Source organism: Neofelis nebulosa, chromosome 6, assembly GCF_028018385.1.
Source record: "Neofelis nebulosa isolate mNeoNeb1 chromosome 6, mNeoNeb1.pri, whole genome shotgun sequence".
Taxonomy (NCBI): domain Eukaryota; kingdom Metazoa; phylum Chordata; class Mammalia; order Carnivora; family Felidae; genus Neofelis; species Neofelis nebulosa.
The window spans coordinates 144,107,434-144,116,026 of record NC_080787.1 but is presented as its reverse complement, the minus strand read 5'-3'; the positions used below and the strand labels follow the sequence as shown (position 1 = coordinate 144,116,026).

The 8,593-nt window shown below is 41.8% G+C and overlaps 1 long non-coding RNA gene across 1 annotated transcript; it reads right to left on the bottom strand.

The window, feature by feature from the left end:
• Positions 1 to 1,429: 1,429 nt before the first annotated feature.
• LOC131515086 (uncharacterized) lies at positions 1,430 to 7,597 on the bottom strand. Its single transcript, XR_009263427.1, has 3 exons — positions 7,458 to 7,597; positions 2,635 to 2,759; positions 1,430 to 2,342 (listed from the first exon to the last, which is right to left on the bottom strand). It is a non-coding gene; the product is annotated as an uncharacterized LOC131515086 (long non-coding RNA).
• Positions 7,598 to 8,593: the final 996 nt, after the last annotated feature.

The window sequence follows — 8,593 nt, the reverse complement described above, 5'->3', positions numbered from 1 at the left end:
ATCACGCTAGTATTCATTTATTTACCCTAATTTTAGTTTATACTGCATGGGCCATTTGAGTTATTTATTTTGGATGCTTCCTCTGCCTCCTTCCATAAAAGACTTGAGATGGCTTGCCCGAGATACTGCAGATTCCATAAATCTAGCCGGTGTATTAGCATCTGTGTCCCTTGTATTCAGACCTCCGTAGTGTGGCATACGGGAGGAGAAGAAACTGGTGAAAGACAAACAAAGCTTAAGGAGGGTTGTAAAACACACCGAAGTAAACAGGTGAGCTTGGCCGTTATTTCTTAGACAGGGCTCACCAGGAATAAAAAATACACAGCCTACTATTCCTTGGAGGAAATGATGCATGAAATAAATGTTATTAGAGGCCCAGGGGGATGCTTTTCCTTATTTGTTAATGTACCTCCTGCTGAAAATATGCCAAGGGCTGTCAGCACTGGGCTGCAGAATTATAAGAAGGCTTTCCTCCTGAATCTTCCGGTGAGTGGAAGGCATACTCTTCTCTGTCTCGCAGAGCCTATACCATAAGGAAAGTCTGTATTCCCTTTTCTTTCCATATGTTTTTATTCGTCTCCTTCCTGGCCAACACTTGACAATGCAATGCCTTTCCAGAATGAGTATGACACGTTCCCCCCGACCTTGAACACTTCAAACTCACCTCTAGAGCATTTTTCTTGTCCTGAACGAGGAAGCATCATTTTCTTGCTCTCTCAGCTGAGGTTACTGGGGAGGGACAAATGAAGGCAGCCGAGGCCATCAAAGTAACAAGGAATGAATTTGAGTACTCCCCATCTTGCCTCACCACGGTGCTGGAGTCTTAGTACAATGCGTGGCTGCCTGGGCGGGGGGGGGGGGGGGGCAGGGGGGGCGGGAATAATCCCACCCAAACACATTTAAAAGATCTGGAGGGTGTCTCCTCAGTTTTATGAGTCTAGCAGAGAGGGAAAGGGAGGGGGAAGAGTGAGAAGTGTCGAACACCTGGAATTTGTTCACAGAGCTGACAGGTTGTAGCTCGCTGTTACTCTGCCCCTGTCTGATAACACTTTGTATTTAATACTCTCTAATTGTGCTTGCAGTCTCTCTCTTCTTTTCATCCCTCAAGGTTTTTGCCCAAATATGCCTTCATTTCAGCCCTTCTTTTCTGCTTCACTTGAGATGCTCAATCCTGTGGGTTGGGCAGAAAAGGCAGTTTGCCAAGTCTAGGGCAAGACTTGTGTCTAGGGGAGTTGATGAGCACCTTCTGTGTGTGTGTGTGTGTGTGTGTGCACGTGTGTGTGCATGAGAGAGAGAGAGAGAGAAAATGAGAGAGAGAGAGACCCTCTAGAAAGCACTTTGGAGCTTGCTTCTTCCATAATGACAGTTTTGATTCCATCATATAGATTTTTTTAAGTTTATTTATTTATCTTGAGGGGAGGGGCAGAGAGAGAAAGAATCCCAAGCAGGCTCCGCACTGTCAGCGCAGAACCTGATGCGGACTCGAACTCATGAACCATGAGATCATGATCTGAGCTGAAACCAACAGTTGGATGCTTAACCACCTGAGCCACCCAGGTGTCCCCCATCATGTAGATATGTTAATATTCTAGTAAACTTAGAGTCCAAGGGTCACAATATTGACATAGGCATTCGCTCAGTCATTCATCCACTAACTCAACAAATATTTTGTGATCACGGCTGTTACGTGCGCGATGTGCTTGATTATCAGTTCTTTTCTCTCGGGTTTGCTGTTTCGGTTCAGGACCGAAAACAGTGCTACACGTACAATAGATAGTCATTGAGCGACGACTGGTTGTTCTCAATCTAGTTCTTTCCTCTGCAGCCCAGGAAATGCATAGCCATTATGTTTCATGACCTGAGGTTCTCATGAAGAAAGTGCCCCAGATTTTTACAATACAGCAAATTCTAACTACTTAGGTATAAATGCCCATTTTGAGGTTGATCAACTTGGATCTGAGTCTTGGATCTGCCACATTTTTGTGTGTGACCCTTGGATAGATTCCTTGGCACCTGTGAGTCTCAGTGCTTACATGTATAATGGCTCAATTCCTACTGTTGTTGTGTTTAATACCATAATATCTGGTCCTTTCTTTGCCTCCTCCTTCATTTCTCATCATCAGACACCTTGCCACATATGTCCTTTGCCGCCTGTAGAGTTAGGTATTTCTCATCCTTAGCCATCGACTGGTGACGCACCAGACAGGTATTCAGAAAAACTTATTCGTGCGTAACATGTGAATCTAATTTTCCGGGAGTCGATAAATAAGGGATTTCTCAACATCTCCTCCCCACACTTCTGAGTAGTTTCAGTGTCTGGGTATGTAGAACAAGTGGAAGATCTGTTGGAGAAAGAGCAAGAGATTGGCTTTGTGAGGTTGGGCTATTGAGAGAAAATATGGTGGAGTTTATTTTTCATATAACAGGAAATTGCTGACCGTGTTTGCAATTAATATTCGATTCCCTTTAACTATTTAAGACTTATTCAAATATTTTTAGAGAATACATTATTTTAGCTCAAAATGATTTTCACAAAAGAAGGTCATGTTCTTAAAAATAGAAATATATTTTTATGGAACAGATGGAATGTTTGGAAAATCAAGAGTTATGTTTCTGGGAGGTATAGTGCTTTACCTGTTATTTGGATGCTTCCTTCAGAAGTGTATGTATTGGCTTCAGGTTCAGGGTACAGGTTGATTCATCTCTGTGTGTGTTCTCACAAGTAGCCAATTGTTTGGACCTAATTTCTGCACCTGAATCTGAAAGCAATTCACCAACCTAAAATCATTTTCAACAATCCTTTTACTACGACTTCTTATTCATCTCTTTGCCTTAAGGATGTCTTCTAGTTTTGTGTGTATCCTTCCGATTCACTTTTTGCGCATCTGTCCCTTTTATTTTTCGTTATGTCCTTATACCTCAGAGGTTTCCCAAACCCAGCCTTCGTCCGATTTTACAAATAAAGTTTTATCGGAACACCGTCAGACCTGCTCATGTACGAATGGTTTATGGCTGCTTTTTACAACAACAGAGCTGGGTGGCTGAAGCGGACCAATATGACCTGCAGAGCTGAAAATATTTACTGTCTGGCCTTTTAGAAAAACAATCTGTCAACTTCTGGAATACAACACGGTCTCCTATTGATGGATAGTAGGCTGTTTCCAATATGGGGCCTGTATGAAGAGTGCTTCTCTGAACATTTGTAAGTTGCTCACTGTCTACGTGTGTGAGGGTCTCTCTACATCAAGTGCTTAAGAGTGGATTTGAATAGGGTTGAGGGTATGAGCATGTTTTGACTTCATTGAAGTTTGCAAAATTGTATTCCAACCCTCTGTTAGCTTTTTTCAAAGTGTTATGGGGATTATATCCTAACTGCCTTTCTTTCTGAGCAATAATATAACAAGGTATAAATTCCTGGGTCATGTTCTTTTTCCTTAGGAACTTGCTATATACCTTGCTCTGAATACTGTGGTAGAAAAGTCTGAAGCTAATTTCTATTATCTTTTTTTTTTTTATCTCTCTTGGGTGCCTGATTATTTTACTTATTCGTTTGTTTGTCTAGCTTGCATATACTAAAGGAAGATACAGGAATCTTTTTCTTTTATGTGAAGCTTACAAATTCAATTCACTTTGTATCCACTGCTGCTGGAACATGTGTTCCTATTCCATATAAGTAATGATATAAGGCATGGGATGATAACATATTTCTCCAATTTTCTACTGCCTGTGCCAGAAGCCTGAGGGATACCAGCCATACTGGGTCACAAAATTATGTTGAATTACATTCTCCCAAAATTCATGTTCTTTCCGGGACCTTAGAATATGACTTTATTAGGAAATAGGGTCATTGTGGGTGTAATTAGTTAAGTTAAGAAGAGGTCATACTGGAGGAGGGTGGGCCCTTAGTCCAATATGGCTGGCGTCCTTCTAAGAAGAAGAGTAGAGACACAGAGCCAAACACACATAGAGGAGAGTACCATATGAATACGGAAGCAGAGATTAGATGATACATCACAAGCCAAGGAACTCTAAGGATTGCCAACAACTGGCAGAAGCCAAGAGAGAGGCATCGAACAAGTCCGTCTCTAGCACCTTCAGAAGGAACCAATCCTTCCGACCTGTTGATCCTGGACTTTGAGCCTCCAGAACTGTGAGACGAGAAATTCCTGGTGTTCAAGCCACTCGGTGTGGTACTTTGCTAGGGCAGCCCGAGCAGATGAATACAGTCGTGTTACTCCAATTTCAGGGATTGGCATATCCCAGCATATGCAGTGGTTTCAAGTCCACTGCAAGGGCTGGATTCCTTATGGTTCCTCTGCACTCCAGCTACAGTCCATTGGGCTCCAACCCTACATTTGTGGGGCTCCCATCCTTGGCAAGCCTTGGACAACCAGTTTTGTAGACTACTTTGGGAAAATCCTTTTAGATCTACAGGGGAAGGCATCTTTCCTCGTGTTCTCCCTCACTCTGGTGCAACTTTCATTGCATTTGGTGGGTACTTTTTACATATTTTTAAATGTTTGTTTGTTTATTTGTTTATTTAGAGCATGAGAAAGCTGGGGAGGGGCAGAGACAGAGGGAAAAAGAGAGAGAATCCCAAGCAGGCTTTGTGTTGTCAGCATAGAAGCCAACGCAGTGTGTGATCCCACGAACTGTGACATCGTGACCTGAGCTGAAACCAAGAGTTGGACGCTTAACCGACTGAGCCGCGAAAGCGCCCTTGAGTATTTTTTAAAATATATATATTTTGGCTTGGGTCCTAGGTGATTCTGTTTTCATGGAAAACAGCATTTCTTTTGTGTCCCCGTCCCCTTCCCTTATTTTGGTTTATTTAGGGGGAAAGAAAGAGGCAGTATTATCGTTACTTTGTCATCTTATAACTGCCTCCCCCTGACAGACTTTTAGGTGGAAAGTTGCATCTGGAAAATTTTTCAACACGATCAAGAAGATGGGCATTTTAGGATGACTATTTCCGTTGTGGCTTTTTATTCTCTTTGTATTACTTGGCTTACATTTACAGAAAAATAGCCAAGGTTTTATTCCCAGAATACACATCATCTGACTGATTGGGCATGAAGAGACAATTCAGCAACATACCCCCGGCAGGGGACGCCATCCTGAAATCGTGTTCTCACTGTTGGATAGCCTTTGGTCCACAAAAATCTATGAGTGATTCCAGAAACCCTACAAATGTGTGGCACAGTGACCAGCTTTCTTGTTTTCTAAAAACAAAAACAGAACCCAGTCCTCTTAATTGAAAAGTCAGAGGGTCAAAAACTCAATTTTCAAGGAGTTAAACAATATTTGGCTGTGTAGCAAAGCAGAATACTTGAACGTGGTCCTTGGTGACAGATCCTATGGGTCCCCAGAAGTGTGTCAGCAGAGGAAAGATGAGATGACAATAAAGGGCACAGTTTGCATTGGGCACCTTTTAACCCTTTCCCCCTTCTGTCAATGAGTAGTTATTAACAGGTAAGAGTTGAGAGGCTACAGTTACTAATTGAGAGGCTTTGCAATAATCCACCCATTTTGAAGGTGCAGTGTAGGGAGGTATTTTAGGATGAATCTACTTAGGATGAATCATGAATCATTCAAGGTACAGCGAACGTAGAGCAATTGTTTCCAATTATCCACAAGTTCCTGGAGTCACTGTCTGCCATGTTGGACTTATGAAGTGTTAACGTCTTTCCCCAGAACGGCCCATTCAGGTTTTGATTTTGTTTTGTTTTGTTTGTTTTGTCAGTCTAATTTTGAATTCTGCTGTGTCTTGTTTAAACTGACCTGGCTAAAACTGATCTTGGTGCTTAGAATCAAGGGGGACGGTGCTTTTGCTACCCGTAAAGGCTTCCCTGTAACATCTCGTATTCACTTTGAGGGATTTGGGGAAGATTATTGGAAGTGATTTCCAGCACAGTGTCACTTTTCCTTATCTAAGCTGAATTTCTTTCCTTGGCCATCTCTGTGACTTATTTCTGCCATCCTCACAATTTTTCCTAGCCTTGACAGACTGTGTAATTATTTTTTATCAGCACATTTTACACTTCCATGTTGTTAATAAATATATGGAAGAAAATTAGCACCAGAGGATTAACTGTAATCAGATTCTTAAGGCAGTAACTATTAACTTTGTCTGAGGCTGAGGAATGACCATTGATTTCTCTTCTTTAGTTTCTCTCTCTTAACCAGCTCTAAAAATCCATAATGGGATTTTATATTTTGCCTTAAGTACTTACCAGGTTAACCCAAAAAGGCACTAAAGTTTTTTGGAAGCCCAAATGGATTTTGTGCACTCATTTTTCCCTTATCTACCTTATTTTAAAAGATGCCTTTAGGAAATTCTCTAACCTAAACCGCCACGATCTCCTTAATACGGAGATAGGTATGTCTTTATTGTAGAGAACCTATTTTTTGCAGGACGTTATAGCATCACAGTTATTAGCCCTCCATTCCTAGTCCATCTCTGGTTGCTGAAGAAGCCCAGGCAGAGGGAGGGAAAGACTACCTTGTCATAGGTTTGCAAGAAGGTAGCTGATGTATTTCTATACCCTGAGCTAAAGACACAGAAGAGTGGATTAATATACATCACAGTTTCCCCAAAGATACTTAGAGATAAACCCAGCCCAGGGCCTTTAGAAAGTTGGATTTACTGTACGTTAAAAAAGGGTTTCTGGAAAAATCCTGTCTATGTAATTTTAAATTATGCAGCCTCATGTCTGTATTTCTTTAATCTTTGTCACTTTTTATGTAAAGGCATCCCAAACATGGGTCTCTGGGTTTAGAAAAGGAAGTATGTAGTCTGGAAACAATCTTGGCATGGCTTTATAACTAGTAACATCTCTTTCTAGGCACCCAAATGAATTTGAATTGGAACCAAAAGACATTTCCAGTGAGAGATCAACACAGGGACAGATACAAATGTGTGGCTTGCTGATCTTGGTAAACAGCAGGGAACGGGAAAATTGGTTTAGATGAAATAAGCAACCCTTAGACCTTCTCTCAAGGCGTTCCCTTGAATCCTGCTTCTCCCTGGTTTCTGAAAGAATTGGACAATAGGAATTTCCCGCACCTCTTATTTAGGGGCATGCCAAGAAAACCCAACCATTCTGATTCCCATTTTCTCCGACCCACAGAGCCTCACAGCATTCCTGATAGAAGCAGTTCCCCTCTCATTTGTCAGCTCTGTGAGACGGCCCTGAATTCTTAACCCCGGTTTTACTACAGAACATGACAGAGCTGATACGCTCCCCTCTTCACAGAACCTAAAGGCTTAGGAGAGGTCTGTCACGTAACTGTGCGAGACTTTTCTCTAGCCGGTGGAACAGCAATACAACTGAAGCTGTGCTCTTGTTCACCCACCCACCTTTATTCCCTTGGATCTATGGAAACCTCCTTATAAAATTGCTCTGTGGATCCTCATGGCTCCTCTGAGGCCAGAAGATGAGAACCATCACTTTTACCTTATTCGGGGAATACAGCAGGTTTAGGAAGATGGAGGAATTTATTCTGCAACCCACTGCAGAAATGCAGTGAGGAGTAGAACTGTGTCTTCTGAGCTGAGTTACAGTAATCTGTCCCATGGGTCTTCCTGGATTTCCTTCAAAAGTCGTCTGTTGTGAATGTGCCTCTGTTCTGTAACAGTTCTAGAACAGTTCTAGAATCCATTGCAGTGCATAGAGGGTTCAGATAGATGACGGAAAGACTAATGGAGATTGCTATTGAACGTTTGTGCTCCCCTCCCAATCCGCAGGGCGAAGCTTTAATCCCCAGTGGGTTGGCATTTGGAGGGGGAGACTTTGGGAGGTTGTTAGAAACCCTCACGAATGAGATTAGTACTCTTCTAAGGGGATTAAGGGACTGGAGGTTTTTTTTTTTTTTTTTTTTTTTTTTTTTTTTTTTTTCCTCTCTGCCATGTGAGAATACCAATAGGAAGGCAGCTCTCTGCAAACCAGGAAGGGGGGGGGGGTCTCACCAGACACCCAGTCTCCCAGTGCCTTGAGCTTGGACTTCCCGGCCTCTGGAACTCTGAGAACTGAATGTTTGCTGTCTAAGCCACCAAAACCATGGTACAGGATTTGTGTTATAGAAGCCTAAGCTGACCAAGACAGAGATCTTCAGTAAAATCTATACAAATCTTATTTCTGGAAAAGTGGGTGGTGCGTTTTCGTATCTACTTTATTTCTTTTGTGCACAATTTTCACCAAAAAGATTTTTTTTTACAAGTTCTTGTCTGAGCCTTAGCCATTCAGTGCTCCCTTATGACTATATTATGGGCTGTGTATATTCATTTTTATAATCAGATATGTTCTTAGGGACTCGGGGATACATATCAGAGAGAAATAACCATTCCTGTCTTGGCTTCAAGATCACTAAATAGAGAGATTGCTCTCTCTCCCCTCTCGTCTCACTCTCGCTCTGTCTCTAATTATGCAACTAATGGACATTAATCCAGTATATATAGTTAATAAGCACATTAATTCACTCAAATTATGACTAATCCTGCAAAGCACCCACCCTCTGTTATGATAGTTTTGTTAGATAAGATTAGAACTTTGACAAATGCAGATGATTTCTGGCATATAGTTGACAATAAATA